At 41.1% G+C, this 17092-nt stretch overlaps 1 protein-coding gene across 1 annotated transcript in view; it reads left to right on the top strand.

Moving 5' to 3' along the window:
• Positions 1-17092, top strand: part of LOC125083151 (guanine nucleotide-binding protein G(q) subunit alpha) — a 311678-nt gene that overhangs the window by 194682 nt on the left and 99904 nt on the right. The window lies entirely within an intron of this gene.

Here is a 17092-nt window from a genome sequence, read left to right as displayed (position 1 = left end):
TATTCATTTTTAGCAAATGACTTTAAAAACCTCATTGAAACTCTTTTCTACAAAATACTTTTCCCCAGTTTTATAAAATTTATACATAACATGGTCTTTTTCTAGTGTCTCACCTTACATTGGCTTGGACAGCAGAATCCCATCACACTGAAAACATTTCCAAATACCCATTTTCAAAATGCACTTTGCACAGCACACATTTCCTAGCACTTACTCTCGTTCACTGTTAAAATGCTCTTTGGCCTTGAAGAGAGAGATTAAATATGTTTATTTGTACAACAGTGTCAGCCAAATAGGCTGCTCCTTCAGCCCCTTGTCCTGACAAAAGGGAGGTCAGCGTATGTGGAACACTTGTCGTTTTGTAAAAGAAAAATGTGCAGCTCATCCTTAAGTTAGACGGTGTTCTAAGTAGTTTGCCATCACATAATTAGGAAGCCTCTGGTGGCTCAGAATATTTCCTGATTATCCCCCTTCTCATTATGAAGTGTTGTCAGGATTCTAATCTTTCAGATAATAGAATCTGTAAATTACCTAACTAGAGACACATTAATGGAGATATATAGCAGCACACTGAGAGTGAACAGAGGGGTAGGGGCTCCACAGGACTCCTGGATACCACACAGGGGCCTGTGAGAGGTCCGCGTACGATCGTGATTCCATATAGTAAATACAGTCAAACTTAGTAGCTTGGTTTTTGTTTGTTTTTGTTTTTTATTTAAGATGCAGCCCATAGGTTTTGATAGTTTCTTTCTGCCCCCTGAAGATGGTTATATGCCTCCTACTCTGCAGAGCATGGTTTCCACTAGTGTTCCTCAACTCGGGCTATATATTAGACCCTGGCGGGGGCTGTGGGGGGCCGATTTAAAATCCTTGGTCACTTCCCAGGCCAATTAAGTCAGAGTCTCCAAGGGTGGGACGTAGACTTGAGCGTTTTTTAAAGTTCCCTAGGTGATTCTGATGTTTGGCCAAGTACTCACACTTCGTACGAGGATTATGTCAGCTCTCCCTGCTGTCCTTCTCTTCAGGACGTGGCATGTCACAAGTTGCATCTGAGTCTAGAGGGGCCTCAAGCTCCTAGGTGGGATTGTCACTGCTGTTGCCTGTCACAGGGAATCGCACTGTGAACAAAAAAATAGCACTCCCCTCTGTAAAACCAAGATGCTAGTTTGGTCTTTTCTTGGCCTTTATGCTTCATTTATTGAATAAAGCAGGGAACATAGCATGATTTGGGCTCTTCATTGCAAAATGAACTAAAGTTATTGTGGAGAGGCCAGGACTTATATAGAATGACTCCTGAAGTGGCACCTGGGTGGCTCAGTCAATTGAGTGTCTCTGCCTTTGGCTCAGGTCATGATCCTGGGGTCCTGGGATCCAGTCCCCCCACATCGGTCTCCTTGCTCAGCTGGGAGCCCACTTCTCCCTTTCCCTCTGCGAGTCTCTCAAGCTCTCTCTCTTTCTCTCTCTCTCTCTCTCTCAAATAAATACAATCTTAAAAAAAAAAAAAAAAGAATGACTCCCCCCAAAAATGTTGAGTTAGAAGTATGATCAGGAGTGGAATAAAAAGACATTTTATTGATAGCTTTGGTGGAAATTTCTGGGTTTTTTTTTTTTAATTTCTTTCTTCCTTCCCTTCCCTTTCCCTTTCCCTTTTTTCCCTTTCCCTTTCTTAAATTTCTTTCTTTTCTGCCAGCTGTGTATGCAGTCCTACACTATCAGATAAGAATAACTTTTGAGTAAAATTAACATATTTATGACTCAAAGATATTACTTTTAGGCCAAGTTGGTATTCAGACCTTACCCTTTGCTAACACTGTACCAGTGTTAAAATCTTTTCAATTATGTTAGAGCTCTTGCCCCAAGTTCTTTGAGTGACCCCAGCAGCCCTGGTCCTACCGGGGGACATTTATGGCCCATTTGTCGTCCACTAGTTAAAAGGTTGTCGTGACATATGGCAAGGGAAGTTCAGAGCCCTACTTTGTTCTGTTTGATCAGTGCCCAGGCCATACAGCTGGGCAAATATTTTAATTTCAGCCCAGATTTGGTCTGAATGTGTAATCATAAGGGCAGGGCATCTCTATTAGTCTCTCATCCAATAGTTCAGCTACAGAAGTCAAGGTTAAGAAAATAGTGCTATACAGCTTAAAAGAATAGTCCAAGATCCTACCAGAGCTCCAGCCAGACCTCCAAACATTGGCAGGACTGCTTCCTCTGTCCAGTACTGGTCATGATTTCTTCTTACCCTCGGTGTTGTCAGATGTTATTTCTGGACAGATATATCAGAATGAAGGCAGTTGAGTTCAGTTATAGAAATACATATTAAGTAGCCCTAGCATCGTGCTAAAATGTTAAGAGTAGACAGTCCCTGCCCTCAGGTCATTTACAGCATTGTTGGAAATTCTCGGTGCACAAACGTGAGACATTTAAAAAGCAGTGTCCAGCAAGTATACAGCTCAGTGTCCCCCGAGTGTCTCAGAAAGTCTCTCAGTGCCCTGTGAAGGTAATTATTAGGAAAGTTTTAAATGAGAAGATGGATTGGATTCTTGGAAGACTGAGGGCCCACCACACATCCTTTCTTTACCAGATCTGTATGTTAGCTTCGTGATTAATTAAGAACTGCCCCTGGTGACTAATGAGTTCCTTCCTAAACCCCAGATTCCAGTGCTATGTTGCTTCACTTGGGTTGTTTCTGTTTGAAATTTTGAATATATTGCTTGAAGATTTCCCCTTCCTACCAATTTTTTTAATCTCTCTATGATCCATCCGATATCAATGAGTGGAAAATAAAAAGTAATCTGGTCATGAACTCAGATAAATGATTTCAATGTTTGTGTCTGTAGGTGCACCACTGTTTTTAACTTTATTCCACTACCAACTCCTACTGCCTCTTCTTTTTGTTTTCTCTCCCCACAGTGTTCTGCCTTAGGCAAAAAGAAATGAATTTCTTCCTTTACCTCCTTTGCCTAGCAAGAGATCGTTTTAATCAAAGATGCTGAAACTCTAGAAAGGTTGCTTTTTTCCTACCACCAAGTCAAGGGAATTTTAAAATATTTTATTTTAAGATTTTATTTATTTGTCAGAGAGAGAAAGAGCACAAGCAGGGGGAGCGGCAGGCAGAGGGAGATGGAGAAGTAGGCTCCCCGCTGAGCAAGGAGCCCAAAGCAGGACTTGATCCCAGGATCCTGGGATCATGAACTGAGCTGAAGGCAGACGCTTAACCAACTAAGCCACCCAGGTGTCCTGGGAATTTTGAAATATTTTAAATCTATGTGGACACTGTAGACAGGAAGAGAGTGGTCATCTTGTACCGTTCACAGGCACAGAAGAGGTTAGGGGAAGGTTATCCTCCTGCTGGGAGTCAGTCTATAAAGGTTCCTTGGAGTGAGGATCCAAATGTTATCAAAGACGGACTATAGCCCAGACGGCACAGTAAAAAGGAAGTAGGTCCTAAACTTAGAAATTACATGAGAGCTTTTCAAAAATAGATATATAGCTAAGAACACATAAAAGAAGCAATATGCATTTTTCATCTTCCTGAAAAAGCAATGCAAATTGCAAAGACCTTTTGAGTTATATTAAGATAGATTTGATTTGGTTTTATTTCATGGCCCATGCTACGTCACCAACCTTTCATGGGAAACTTATCAGAATTTAACGGGAGAAGAGTGCATCTGGATATATTGTATTTGGTAAAATCTTCATGCACATCTATTTGGGTATCTCGGAAGAGGTTTTTGTCAGGTTGTGCTCTTTGCATGTCTTGAAAACTCACATTGAGATGAATGTAGTATAATGAGTTTGGGGCTTACCTTTGGAGAATAAGAAATTTTTCTTACATGTTAACTAAAGGCAACATGCTTTAGTTGGAAAAACAATTGTAACTCATTCCCAGTGGTCATTATAATTAATTGTATATAACCCATAATTTAAGTAAGAGTGTAAAACAGCATGTCCTTAAGATACAAGATACAAAGCTGATAATGGTATATATAGCATGTTGGTAGGAACCGTAGAAGTTATTTTGAAATTTTTGGAATAGATTCTCAAAATTTGAAACCTCCAAAATACTTGTTTCACTGCATACAAAAAAAAAAAAAAAAAAAAAAGATTAGGTGAGGATACTCCATCATCCTTCCTCTTGGATCAGACCTGAAGTTTAAATGAAGGGTTGCTTCTGTATACTGAGCTGTTAGTGTGTGCATGTTACTCTGCTGTTTTATGAACAGTATTACATTTAAGCTTCATAACAATGTTGTGATGACCTTATATAACAACCTCACTCTAGGAATAAGGAAATTGAGCCTTGGAGAGGTCCTAAAGTAAGTCAGTGGGAGCATGGGAGAAACTCAGTGTTTGCCTCCAAAGCCACAGGCTCTTGGCCACAGTGCGTGATACGTTGAAATAGTCATTTCAGCCCCTAATAAAGCCAAACCATGTGGGACCATTCTGTTCCTAACGCAAGCCCTGGTGCCCTGCATTCGAACTGCGTGGACTGGAACTCACAACCAGAGCATTCAAAGTTCAGCGTCACCGCAGCTCTAGGGAATACATTAAGGGGAAAACACATTGGAAGAGCCCCGGTGCACAACATTTTTAATGGATCGTGATGAGGAAACCGAGTAAATGCCCCCTGCTAGGAGTTGGATTCAGTGTAATTCTTGCTTCTTCTTATGCAGAGTGCAGAAGCCTCCTTACACTACATGCAGTAGGAGCATCACACGAGCCCTGCAGGGTATGAGGGCTGGGGGTTAGGTCACATTACTTCAGGGCCACCCAGGTAATGGGAAGATGGCCAGGGTGTAGTCTTTGTTGCAACAGAATTAATTTGGGCATTATGGGAGATAAAATATTCTTTGCTTCCATAAAGAATTACGTCCTCTCCTGTTCTTATTGACAATGGTGTGGGGTAGATTGTAGCCCACCTGGCTGTAGCCTCTTGTCCTCTTGGAATATGGGTTCAGTGTTATTCCATCTCCTCCAGGGTCTCAAGAGAGGTAGGAAATGTGCTTCTTTGTTCCATGGAAGGCTCTTGATTTTAGCTGTGGACCCCTTTAAAAAAAACTGTGCTCCAGAAGGAGGTCTGCATTTCATCAACTTATTACCTCTATTCTCCTTGGTTCCCCCAGGCCACGTCTACACCACACCCGGGCTGATCCCACGTCCCAGCTTGCTGGGGAATGCTTGCAGGTTGTACCAGGTGCCCCAGTATCTCATCAGTTTAGTATTTGTTCCATCTTCTCATTTTTTTTTTTAAAGATTTTATTTATTTATTTGACAGACAGAGATCACAAGTAGGCAGAGAGGCAGACAGATAGAGAGAGAGGGGGAAGCAGGCTCCCCGCAGAGCACAGAGCCCGATGTGGGGCTCGATCCCAGGACACTGGGACCATGACCTGAGCCGAAGGCAGAGGCTTTAACCCACTGAGCCACCCAGGTGCCCCCCATCTTCTCATTTTTAAAAGGAAGCATTCTTCTTATTAAAATAAACCAGGATGGATTTGGTGGGTTTTCACTTTGTATTCCCAGATTCTGTTCATACAGTCTAACAGACTTCTCACTTCAACACTTCGTGCAATCCGGAAGATGTTCCAACTTTCCCCCAAATCCTTCCAGATGCAGTGTCACTGCATCTCCCTTTCAAAGGCAGCGTGTGGGCACTCGGTGCTAATATGGTGTAGGCTTGGGCAAGAGTGAGTCGGGACAGCCAACTCTTTCCAGCCAGTAGGGTGTTAGAGAAGGATGTGGTGTGTTTGCTTTACCATCTGTGGGTTGTTACTGGCTAATTATCCTGTGTGCTGGTCTGTAAGCTGTGAGGTCCACTGAGATACCAGAACTTCAGTGAGCAGTGTTAGTGGGAAATTATGTTAGATATAATTGAAGTGTATGGAAAGTCAAGGCCAGGCTGTCTTGCCATGGTGGTCTGGGAGCATTTGCTTCGATGGTTTTGTCATTTATTGTTTGGTGGCAAGCTGTTGACTATTTGTTTTAATGTTTGGAGGATGCTTTTATTTTGCAATAAATCTTTTTGGCCATAATAAGCTGTAAAAAAAAAAACAACCTGAAAGCATATGTTTAACAAAAAATTAAATGTTGAATTTTTGTTTCTCAAGGAAGTTGACAATAATGTATAACTTGTACAAAATCGTTTAATATTTAGCATCCATCATGTTTAACGTAATGACATCAGCAACCACACAAAATTCAAAAGACCCAGATCTGCTGAGGAAGTATCAGCGTCTACTTCCAAAATTAGCTGTTATTTTCAGAATATTGTACCTAAAATAACATTTTAGCATGGGCAGCTGCAGAAAGTGCATTTTTATATTACTCTGTGAAGCATGACTTTTCACTTAGATCAAGTGATCCATGTTAATTTAGCTCATTTTTTTATTCCAAGTTTTCTTATGCATGTACCAAAAAAAAAAAAAAAAGAAGAAGAAGAAGAAGCAGTAGCTATGAATCTGTGAACTCCCTTAGCAGAAGAAAATCTTTGCAAACAATTTTGGTTTGATCCCCCCCACCTTTAATTCAGGCAATCAAGGTGGAGCTTTTGAAAGTTCATTCTGATAAAGAGAAGTATCTATCGTTATTTGAAATACTATGGTAAACACTTCTGCTTCTTTAAAAATTGTTGAGAGTGAAAGTATTTTAGTGATAAGAATATGAATATAGTTTCTGATGGAGCACAGTACAGTAAAACATTTATTAAACTGAGAGGCCTGTGGAGAGAATGTGCTTGGAATTAGTTACAACATACAAATAAGTCATATTTGTGCCCAAACAAGCTGTGATAATCTACCAATAATGACTTTTGTCTCCTGAAGTATTTGCGATAGGGGAATATTCTACACTAATACAAAAAGAGAGTTCTTTGGAAATATTTGAACTTAAATATTTACTTATTTGCAGTTGGAAAATAGTAGAATTAAGAGTACCTCCCATGTAGGAGAATACTGGCTATCTCGGCCCCCCAAAGGGAGAATATTTCAGAATTAAAAATATTAAGGTCTAAAAAAAAATTAAGGTCTATAAAGAAGGACCCAATTGGAAAATGTTATCGATTTCAAATTTATTAACCTAAAGCAGCTAGTGCAATTTTGGAAAATATTGCAGGCAGTTTTATAAAATAGTTTATTATATAATGTATCCATACTGAAAAATATAATCTTCTGAAAAATGTCAGGGACATGATGTTAGAACAGAGATGGCTAAGAACATGACTAAAATGCATGAATGTACCAAGAAAAATCCTTCCGCTCATTTTCTTTTACTTTAATCTATGTGGGTACATAAAGATCTTATTTTTTAGAAAGAGTTTTATATTTGAAAACATTTTAGTATACCAATATAAGAAAACTGATTTGTTGGTCAATAAATAAATATTTCAAAGCTCTATAACATTGACAATTTTCATATTCAAAAGTCACATGTAGACTATAAACTTTCATATTCTCACTAGAGTTACCAATTTCTCACCCCTTGTCGAAGTAGTTGTTTTTTTTTTTTTTTTAAGATTTTATTTATTTATTTGGCAGACAGAGATCACAAGTAGGCAGAGAGGCAGGCAGAGAGAGAGAGGAGGAAGCAGACTCCCTGCGAGCAGAGAGCCTGATGTGGGGCTCCATCCCTGGACCCTTGAATCATGACCTGAGCCGAAGGCAGAGGCTTTAATGCACTGAGCCACCCAGGCACTCCTCCAAGTAGCTTTTTACAGTTGATTCTTACCCATAATCTTTCTGAAATTTGGGTTCTTACTCAAAGTGACAAATTATATAACTTAATATTAAGCCCCCCCCCAAATACCTAATGAGATGTGTGCCTTCTCTAATTTCCGTTCCCTTCTTCCTACTCAGGCTCTAAACGTGTCATTACTTTCTTTCATTGAACAAGTAGGCAGCGTTGCTGCAGTTCCTTTTAACCTTCTTACTACTGGAACGGTTTCTTGCTGAGTTAAGGTATGGAAACAAGTGTTCTAGAAGGATCCCTTCCATCTGCAAGATCCCGAGACTGTGAGCCTTTCAGTTCTCCTTCGCACACGTTCTGAAGGTACAGAGGGCAGGCTTCACAGTGGATGTCCCTGAAAGATTATACCCCCCAGGTCAGGATTTTGGAATTGCCAGGAGCATCTGGGAATGCTTCGTTAAGGGAGCTTGTTCTTTTAATTTTTTTCAGCCTTGTTCAAGAGTACCAAGCCAGAGAGGGGAATCTTTATCTGTTCCTCCTGTTGTGAAACAAAGTCCCAACCCTGCAGCAGCATAGTCCTCTGGTTAATAAGATTGTAGGAGCACAGACATTGCAGAGGGCTAAAATGATTAGGTTTCTTCTGAGACATAATATCAGGAAATGAGCCACAGGCATAATGTGATCTCAGAAATGAAGAGGATGTGAATCTCTAAGGCAGGCATTTACCTATTATTCCAGAATAGGGGAGAATCAGTCCGTTGGCTGTTTGGCTTGTATAAAACCAAGCCCTGTCTGTTTGTGCAAGCCTCGGTGTCTACCCAGTTTTGCAGAATGTGATCCATAGGAATACCAGTCCCATCACCTTACCTGAGGGGAAAGAAGCTACCGCGGTCAAGCAACTTTGGGAAGGACAGTAATATCTCCAAGCCTAGCCTGTGCTCATGAATTCTGAGCACCATTACCTTATTTTATTTTTAAGATTTTATTTATTTATTTGAGTGAGAGAGCGAGAGAGGGAGTACAAACAGAGTGGAGCTGGAGAGGGAGAGCAGGAGCCGGATACGGGGCTCGATCCCAGGACCCAGGGATGGTGCCCTGAGCTGAAGGTAGACGCTTAACGGACTGAGCCACCCAGGCGCCCGCACCATTACCTTATTAAAGGTTCTGAGATCTGTAGGACAGATATCTGTTTAACTTGGTATAACCCTCATTGTCTGCAGTAATGTGACTTTGATCCTAGAACCCATATTTCAAATAAACAGCCATTAAAATCTAGAGTAACTAATGCTCCTTAAATATTCTTTGAAAGCAACCTTATTATTTTGATAAATATGCCTATCCTTAAAAGAATCTCCCTGTCCAGTTTCTTCTTTATCACTGTGACTTTGTATAAACTCTTGGGAAATAAGCTATTTTATTTTGTGGTAGTCATAAGGTGTGTGTGGCTATGCACACACATTCATACTGTGACATTTCAGCTGTGCATGATTTTTATATCGCATCCCAAGATTTTACAGAGCTGAGAGCAAGATTCTTCTTAATGGAACAATGTAATTGATCAGTCAACATATGTTTTGAAGCTACTTCTTGTATATTACATCATGCTGCCTCAAGCATCTGACCTACAGTGTCATGGGTACTGATGATCATGACATGACAGAGAGACACAAAAAAGGACAATGATAAGCAGAAAACAAAACACAAAAATATTTACATAGGATTTTGGTGATAGAGCCAAGAAAGATACTGAGCCCTTTAAAAAAATACTATATATATATTTTTTAAGATTTATTTATTTGAGAGAGCAAGCGAGCACATGAGCGAGAGGGGCAGAGGGGGAGGGAGAGAGAATCTCAAGCTGACTCCCCACTGAGTGTGGAGCCGGACTCAAGGCTCGATCCCACAGCCCTGAGATCATGACCTGAGCCAAACCCAAGAGTTGGATGCTCAACTGACTACATCATCCAGGCACCCCAAGAAAAAGAATATTTTAAACAATTAAAGGGGCGCCTGGGTGGCTCAGTCGGTTAAGCATCTTCCTTCGGCTCAGGTCATGATCCCAGGGTCCTGGGATCAAGTCCCACATCAGGCTGTCTGCTCAGCAGGAAGCCTGCTTCTCTCTCTGCCTGCTGCTTCCCCTGCTTGTGCTCTCTCTCTCTGTGTCAAATAAATAAATAAAATCTTTAAAAAAATAAAATAAAATCAACAAGAAGGAGATTTTCTCCACCAAGAAGAAATTCATTGTATTTTAGAAGCTGGTATAGCTGGAGTGAAGCAAAACCAGAGAAAGGAGAATATTTCTAGCAGCTGTGTTTTGGAAAATGTCGTATGCCTATAGTCTTCAATTGCGTTGGTGAACACCATAATGGAGACTAAAAATAAAAATGTAATGATAGGGACGCCTGGGTGGCTCAGTTGGTTAAGCCGCTGCCTTCGGCTCAGGTCATAATCCCAGCGTCCTGGGATCGAGTCCCACATCAGGCTCCTTGTTCTGTGGGGAGCCTGCTTCTCCCTCTGCCTCTGCCTGCCACTCTGTCTGCCTGTGCTCGTGCTCTCTCTCTCTCTCTCTGACAAATAAATAAATAAAATCTTAAAAAAAAAATGTAATGATAAAAGAATAAGCTTAATAATGGGATAATAAATCAATTTCTAGTCTTAATGAAAGCAGAGTAGTATGTGACAGTAGACTTATGTAATATTTTGTTATTTAGAACATTTTATTTCACACAAATTTTCTGCTTTATCAGTGTCAAGTGCATTGCCTGACACATGACAGGTAAGTGTTTTTTGAAATAATTAACATTCATTAATGGTAATTTTGAGAGGCCACAATATTTCCTGGTGGTTATAATGCTTATTTTAGGCATTTTCCTCTTTTCACCAGTCCTTCAGTGAGTTCTTTTCCCCATCTTCTAGATGGGGGCCATTGAGTTTCAGGAAATTTGTTTGTTTGTTTGTTGAAGATTTTATTTATTTGCGTGAGTGAGCACAAGCAGGAAGAGGGGCAGGGGCAGAGGCAGAGAGAGAAGCAGGTTCCCACTGAGCAGAGAGCTGGATGCGGGACTCAATCCCAGGCCCCAGGATCCTGACCTGAGCCGAAGGCAGAGGCTTCACTGACTGAGCCACTCAGGTGTCCCGAGATTCAGGAACTTTGAGTGACCTGCCTGAAGACACTGGGCTGGTGTGTGAGAGTCAGGAACGAAGCCTGGTTTGGTCTCAAGCTATTGTTCAGACCTTCGTCCTCCCCCTCTGGTTCTCTGGAGTACTCAGTGAAGCTTCTGTAGTCCCCATTCCATACCCGGGTGAAGAGGGATGTAGTGGGCACTTTAGTAAAGGAGAGCCTGTAGATTCCTAGCTCTGGAAGATTCCACACACAGACTTTATAATCTTCGCCAGGGACTTCAGAAGCCTGTGTCACGTAGTAATTTGTAATTTTGCTGAGCAATGCGTTGACTCCTAAGCGTGGAGAGGCTCTTCTGTGGGACTGAGTCACTTTGCCACGTGAACCCAGCCAGCGGGAGCTCAGCGTGACATTGCTGTTCTCTGTCATTGATGCGGTAACGGTCATAAAAAGATGTATCAACAACTGTCACCCTGTGTCTAATGCACCTTAATGAAGGTCAGCTGTTGAGGTTGGGATGAAGTCAGAGAAGGCGAATCGGTCTGGGTAGTGATAGTCCCCGTCCACGTTTTCTGTAGGAAATTGTATGCCGAGGGGTGTTTGCCAGTTTGAGGACTTGGAGATCCAACATCCAGTGTGACCTGCGAAATGTTACTTCTCATGTGAGCAAATTAAGGCTTAGGTGACTTGCCCAGCATCACAGAAGCTCTTGGCGTGTGCGCCGTGGTTTATGATTTCTGTGCTGTTCTTCCTTTTCTTACACTTTTTCAGTAACTGGTAGCTTTAGGCGTTAGGCTCTGCCTTTAAGAGTTTTCTTTGCATTCTGTCCTTTATCCCCCTAAGGTCAATGTTATTTCTACCCTCATTTGACAGATTGGGACTTAGAGGTTTAGAAATGTTAAATAGCTTGCCAGAGATCCCCTTTTTTCCTGCTGTGTGAAAGTGGGTTTACAACAGAGAAATCCCATCTCAGAGTCCCTTATTTTACTCTGTACTTTCCTTAGAATGGTAGAAAATAAAACAAAAAGCATGGGATTCCCCCCCCCCCACAACACACAATTTATTGAGGAGTTTGCAGTGGTTTTTTTGGTTTGTTTGTTTTGTGTTTTCTTCTGTTTTGTTTTTTAAGAGACAAATGTGAACATGGAAAAAGCACCAAGGACAAACAAGAATGAGAGGATGTGAGCCTTGGTTCAGAATTAAAACAGACTCCGCAGTGGTTTAGACTCTTGAAGTCAGAGGGCCTCTGTGTGTGTCAGGCACCAGTGCCAGCAGAGCAGCCAGCCCCTAACGAGTTGCTGAATGTTTGTGTCTGAACGCTTCCACAAATGTGGAAGGCACCACTTGGTTCTCTCCTTCGGGACTGTAAGAACCGGACTAGGTGTCACATTCCAGCCAAAAGCCACCCCAAGCTGTTAATGAGTTTTTAAAAAGCCTTCCAAAGTGATTATAAGATCCTTTTTTTTTTTTTTTTTTCCATTGGAATGCTTGCCCTTTTGTGGGCAGGGTGAGACCCACCATGGTGGGGACGCAATTCCTCCCCCTTTGCTGAAGTGACCATGGAAATAGCAACACGTCCAAGATTTACCTGAATTTTATGACCACCGGATCGTGAAAACAAGAATTACCACATTGGCATATCTTGTGGTTTCCATGCGGTCTTTCCCTCAACTTCTGCCAGAGTCCCTAAGAGTAGCTCCTTGGTCTTCACAGTGTTCCTCTAAGGCTTGCCTCCAGCTTGCTAAGATTTCTGAAAGTGAGCATTCATCATTAAGTAATTCCACACAGTGTGTTCAACTGTAACTTAAAATGAAATAGAATTGTGCTTTGCATTCTGTTTATCTAATTTACTCATACCTACTTTGCTTTTCTGTGTACAGGGTTCAAAAGAAAACCAGCAGTCAGCTGCAATTGTTATTTATATTATCAGAAATGAATTCTCAGGGCACCTGGGTGCCTCAGTTGGTTAAGCGTCTGCCTTTGGCTCAAGTCATGACCCCAGGGTCCTGGAATCGAGTCCCACATGGGTCTCCTCACTCAGCAGGGAGCCTGCTTCTCCCTCTCCCTCTACTTCCCGCCCCCCCATTGTGCTCTCTTGCTCTCTCTCTAGCAGATAAATAAATAAAACCTCTTAAAAAAATGAATTCTTTCCTTTTCATCAGAGTTAGGCTTTTTTTCATGAATAATTATGTAATTTTGCATAATTACTTGTGATTTTCACAATTAATTACACTGGACATTTGGACAAATAAGAAAAAACAAATAGAGTTCCTACTCTCACATATAACAAAGTACTCTTTCCACATACCGAATACTTTTTACAAAAAAAATTGAGAGGATTTACTTTTCATTGGGGACATTTGGAGAAGCAGTTTTAAAATTCGAAGTGTATTTTGTAAAAATGCTGTCATACTTTTAAATAACTTAGGGAACTTCAGAGAACGTTCTTATATAAATGCAAATTACAGTTGATTATATTTGGATGTCATTTTCCAAAACAGCAAGGATGAAATTAAACAATGAAGCCCGAGAGGCAGGAAAAGTGACTTAGAAATTCTGCCCCAGGTGAAACCCAAGCAATGACCTGTGTTTTCTGAGAGCGATTTTCTTCCAAAGATGGTGGAGGTTGCCTTCTGAGTTAGGGTTCGAAGCTGAGACTAGCACTGCTGCATTCCCTGTGGAGGTTAATTTGGATTAAGAGTCAGCATGAAATTTCCTCACTACACTGTTTTTTTTTCACATTTAACAGAAAGTGCCATGTTTATCTTGTCCACCAAGCCACGGTTCATCTACTCTTCCCACCTAGAAGCATCCTGGGTCTTCACCTCCACCTTCAGCTAAATCCTTCTCTCTGACACCCTGTTTGTTCTGTGTCTGTACTGAATTTTGCTTGCTCAGTCCCCATGTAGCATTCATTACTCATGTACAGATTTACTATATCTGCCTGTTTTCTCTGGCGCTGGTTGGAAATAGTGAGCTCTTGTTTCAGTAAATGATATGACATGCTCCCTGGTGCTCTCTGCATTATAGATGCGTTTCCTCTGTGTTCGCAATCCTCCTGCTCGTGGCTAGGTAAGTCCTTAAGTGATTTGGTCTGATTGCATCATCTTATGGACGAGGAAAATGAAGTTCTAAAAAAGTAATGGGCTTTCCCCTAAGTGAAGATAATGGCCAGTTAGTGTCATGGGTAAAGCCAGAACTGGAAGTTAGATGTCCTTGTTGCAAGGTTAGAACAATTTCTACTCTTCCTTCCTTGCATCCTGCATCCAACAAAAATTTGTTGAGCCTCTCCCAAGTGACAGGCATGCTGCGAGGCCCCGAGCCACGTTGAGCCTGTCTTAGAAGTTCTGCTGAGTGTGGAGGAAGACATGAATGGGTGTCACACACATAGATGCGCACCATTTACTCCAATAAGTGCTGCTAAGGATTGTGTAGTTATATGGGAGTAGTAATGGGTGGAAGATTTCCTTGAGAAACTGACTTTGACTTGGAGGACTAGGCATTGAGCTTCTGCGTACTTTTTAAGTGCAATTAAATTAGGCAAGTATTTCTTATATGGGCCCGCAAACGAACTTAAAGTCTGTAACCTCCAGTCCTTTGCTCACTGTATAGTCTAGAAGGGGAGTAAGTCAAGATGTAACTATTAACATAAAACAAAATACAGACGTTCCATGGTACAAAGGCTGCAAAGATAACTCTTGTTTTGAAGGGGCAGACAATCAGAAGTAACTTCCTGTGGCAGGTAGCCTCTGATATAGCTCTGGAGCAAAAGCTAAAGGAGGTACAGAAAGGAAGAGGGAAGGCATTCCAGTTGTAAGTAAAAGTAAGCAGAGATAGACCAGGAGAGGAAATTACAAGAGTTTTCTGGCAATAGAAAATAGTCTCATTTTACAGCAGCCGGCTCTTGGTGGAAAGTTACAACTATACACTGTTGACAATGTTGTCTCAATTAAAATGCCCTTACAGTCAATGGAAATTAAGGATGGAAATGCAAATATTCTGTCTTGTTCCTACTCCTGGAGCCCATAATCCTGTGCTTTGTTTGGTTGCCATTCATATGAACTGCCCCCCCAACCCCCCGCAGGAATGCTGTCTAGTTCTGTAACTGCTGTATTACATAGCATTTCATTGGGGTCCAATAAACATTCAATCATAATAGTGAAAAGTGTCTGGTATGTTGAAGCTGTTTTCTCTGGCAGACGCCAACTTCTCTAGACACAGAAAGAGGACTCCTTCCAAATGCTATGACTGGCCCAGGGTAGTAAGTATCAAATGTGTTGTAGAAATAGTACCTATACTAACCCGTGTTACCACGTAGCTTTTACCCTATTCAGAGTGAGATTCCCACCATTTCTTCCTATGGATCGTATAATCATTTGTCTAAGTGTTCTTGTGGAAAAGTACTGAAAATCACCTGCTCTGTGTTTGCCAGTAGCCGGCTACTGTATTCTAGCTCGTGTGGGACAGTGTTATTGGTCAAGCTTATCAGGGAAGCAAATAGAAAAGAATCTTTTAGAACATATGTTGCAAATCAGTGGCCCCGAACTAGCTTTTATTTATTTTTTATAGGGTTGCCAAGATCTAAAATTAGGGATAATTCACAGGAAAACCTAGATTTTTTTTTCTTTCTTTCTTTCTTTCTTTCTTTCTTTCTTTTTTTTTTTTTTTTTTTTTTTTGGCTTCCTTGAGAAATTGGAAGAGCTGGCAACATTGGGCCCACCTTGCCAATGGTGGCATTTGGTTGGGGCTAAGCAGCAGCTGTGGTCTTTAATTAGGGAACGTATTCATAACATGCCGCAGTCCCCATTACTCCCTATTGCCTGTATCCAGCCCATGTGAGTCATTTCCGTGGCTTCCTGTCTCTTAAGACATCTGCTTTGTCATGATTGTTGCCTCTGTGAGCCTCTTCTCTTTAGCTTCCCATAACAATTTTTGGCCAGCAAGGCAATTAATTATGATCAGAACAACTAGCATCTGTGTGCTTTGTAGTTTGCATTGGTTCTCAAACTTTTGCACGCATCAGAATCTTGAAACAGATTGCCGAGCCTTATTTCCAGAGTTTCTGATGCTCCAGGTTTGAGGATCAGAGGATGTGCATTTCTCTCAAATTCCCGTGTAACGCCACCTTTCGAGAATGACCACACTTTGTATTGTAACACAGTACAAAGCAGCCTGAGGCCGGTGGGGCAGAATGTTCCCCACCAGAAATAATATTTGGAAAGAGTAAGCAATTTACCCGGGGTTATCAGAAGTAGAGTCAGATCAAAACCTTGTCTTTAGAGTATATCCAGCGGGAAGGCATACTTGTAGACCCCTGCTTCTGTACCCAGCTGCTTCCCCAGACCACAAGAATCCTCTCGAGGACCGTATAATGAAGACACAGCCATAGGGACTCTAATTTAGGATCATGCCAAGGATGTGATCATTGTCCTATCTCAGGACACTAAGTTGGAACTTTCAGTGAGGAAGGGCAGAAAGGGGTTGAAACTTCGACATTAGGTACACCATACAGATATATGTATGAGACATATATCTGCTGGACAGGACCTTTGACTAAGGTAAGCCCACTTGGCGTGGGACCCAGAAAGAGGACTCCAGGCTGACAGGTTTGCTGCTGGACTAACAAGCCAGTTTGTGTGGATGGGGATTAGGTACAGAAAGCAACTACAGGGATCCCTTTTCCAAGATTGGGGTCCAGAGCAGAGCTAGAATTTCTCACTTACTAGATTGTGCAAGGTCAGAACAGAACTAACAAGAAAGATGATTTCCTCAGTCTCATGTTGGGCTTCTAGAAACCTTGTTTAAGTCAAGATTAGTCTAATGATATGGGGCCCTTCCCACTTGGAAGAGAAGAAAAGTGAAGTTTGGGAAGCAGACAGGGTCTAACATAGATTAAACTTATTTTTAAAATGTCTTAAAATTCCATCTGCGTAAAACTCTTTGAAATGAATAATTAGGTCATCATGTGATCATGATGCCCATCCACTAACCTAGTTTGAAAATTTTTATTTCTGCAAGTAAGAGTATATAAATATGTTATCAGCTATTTACCTTCAATTTCCAAGATAGTTATATTTATTTGCATATATATGTGTATGTATAATTCACATGCATATTTTATGTAATTATGTTAATGTACTATATGTCATTGCAAGTTATGGAGGTGATTTATTACTTCCATGAACCCTATTTTGACTGGATTTTAGGCAGTGGTGTAATTTGTTTAATTTCAGGGTTGACCATACAGTATTTTGATATCAATCTTGCTGAAAAAAATTTTTAAATCTCCTT

This window comes from Lutra lutra, chromosome 13, assembly GCF_902655055.1.
Source record: "Lutra lutra chromosome 13, mLutLut1.2, whole genome shotgun sequence".
Classification (NCBI taxonomy): domain Eukaryota; kingdom Metazoa; phylum Chordata; class Mammalia; order Carnivora; family Mustelidae; genus Lutra; species Lutra lutra.
Note: the sequence above shows the minus strand (reverse complement) of the source record. Positions and strands in the feature narration are given on the sequence as shown.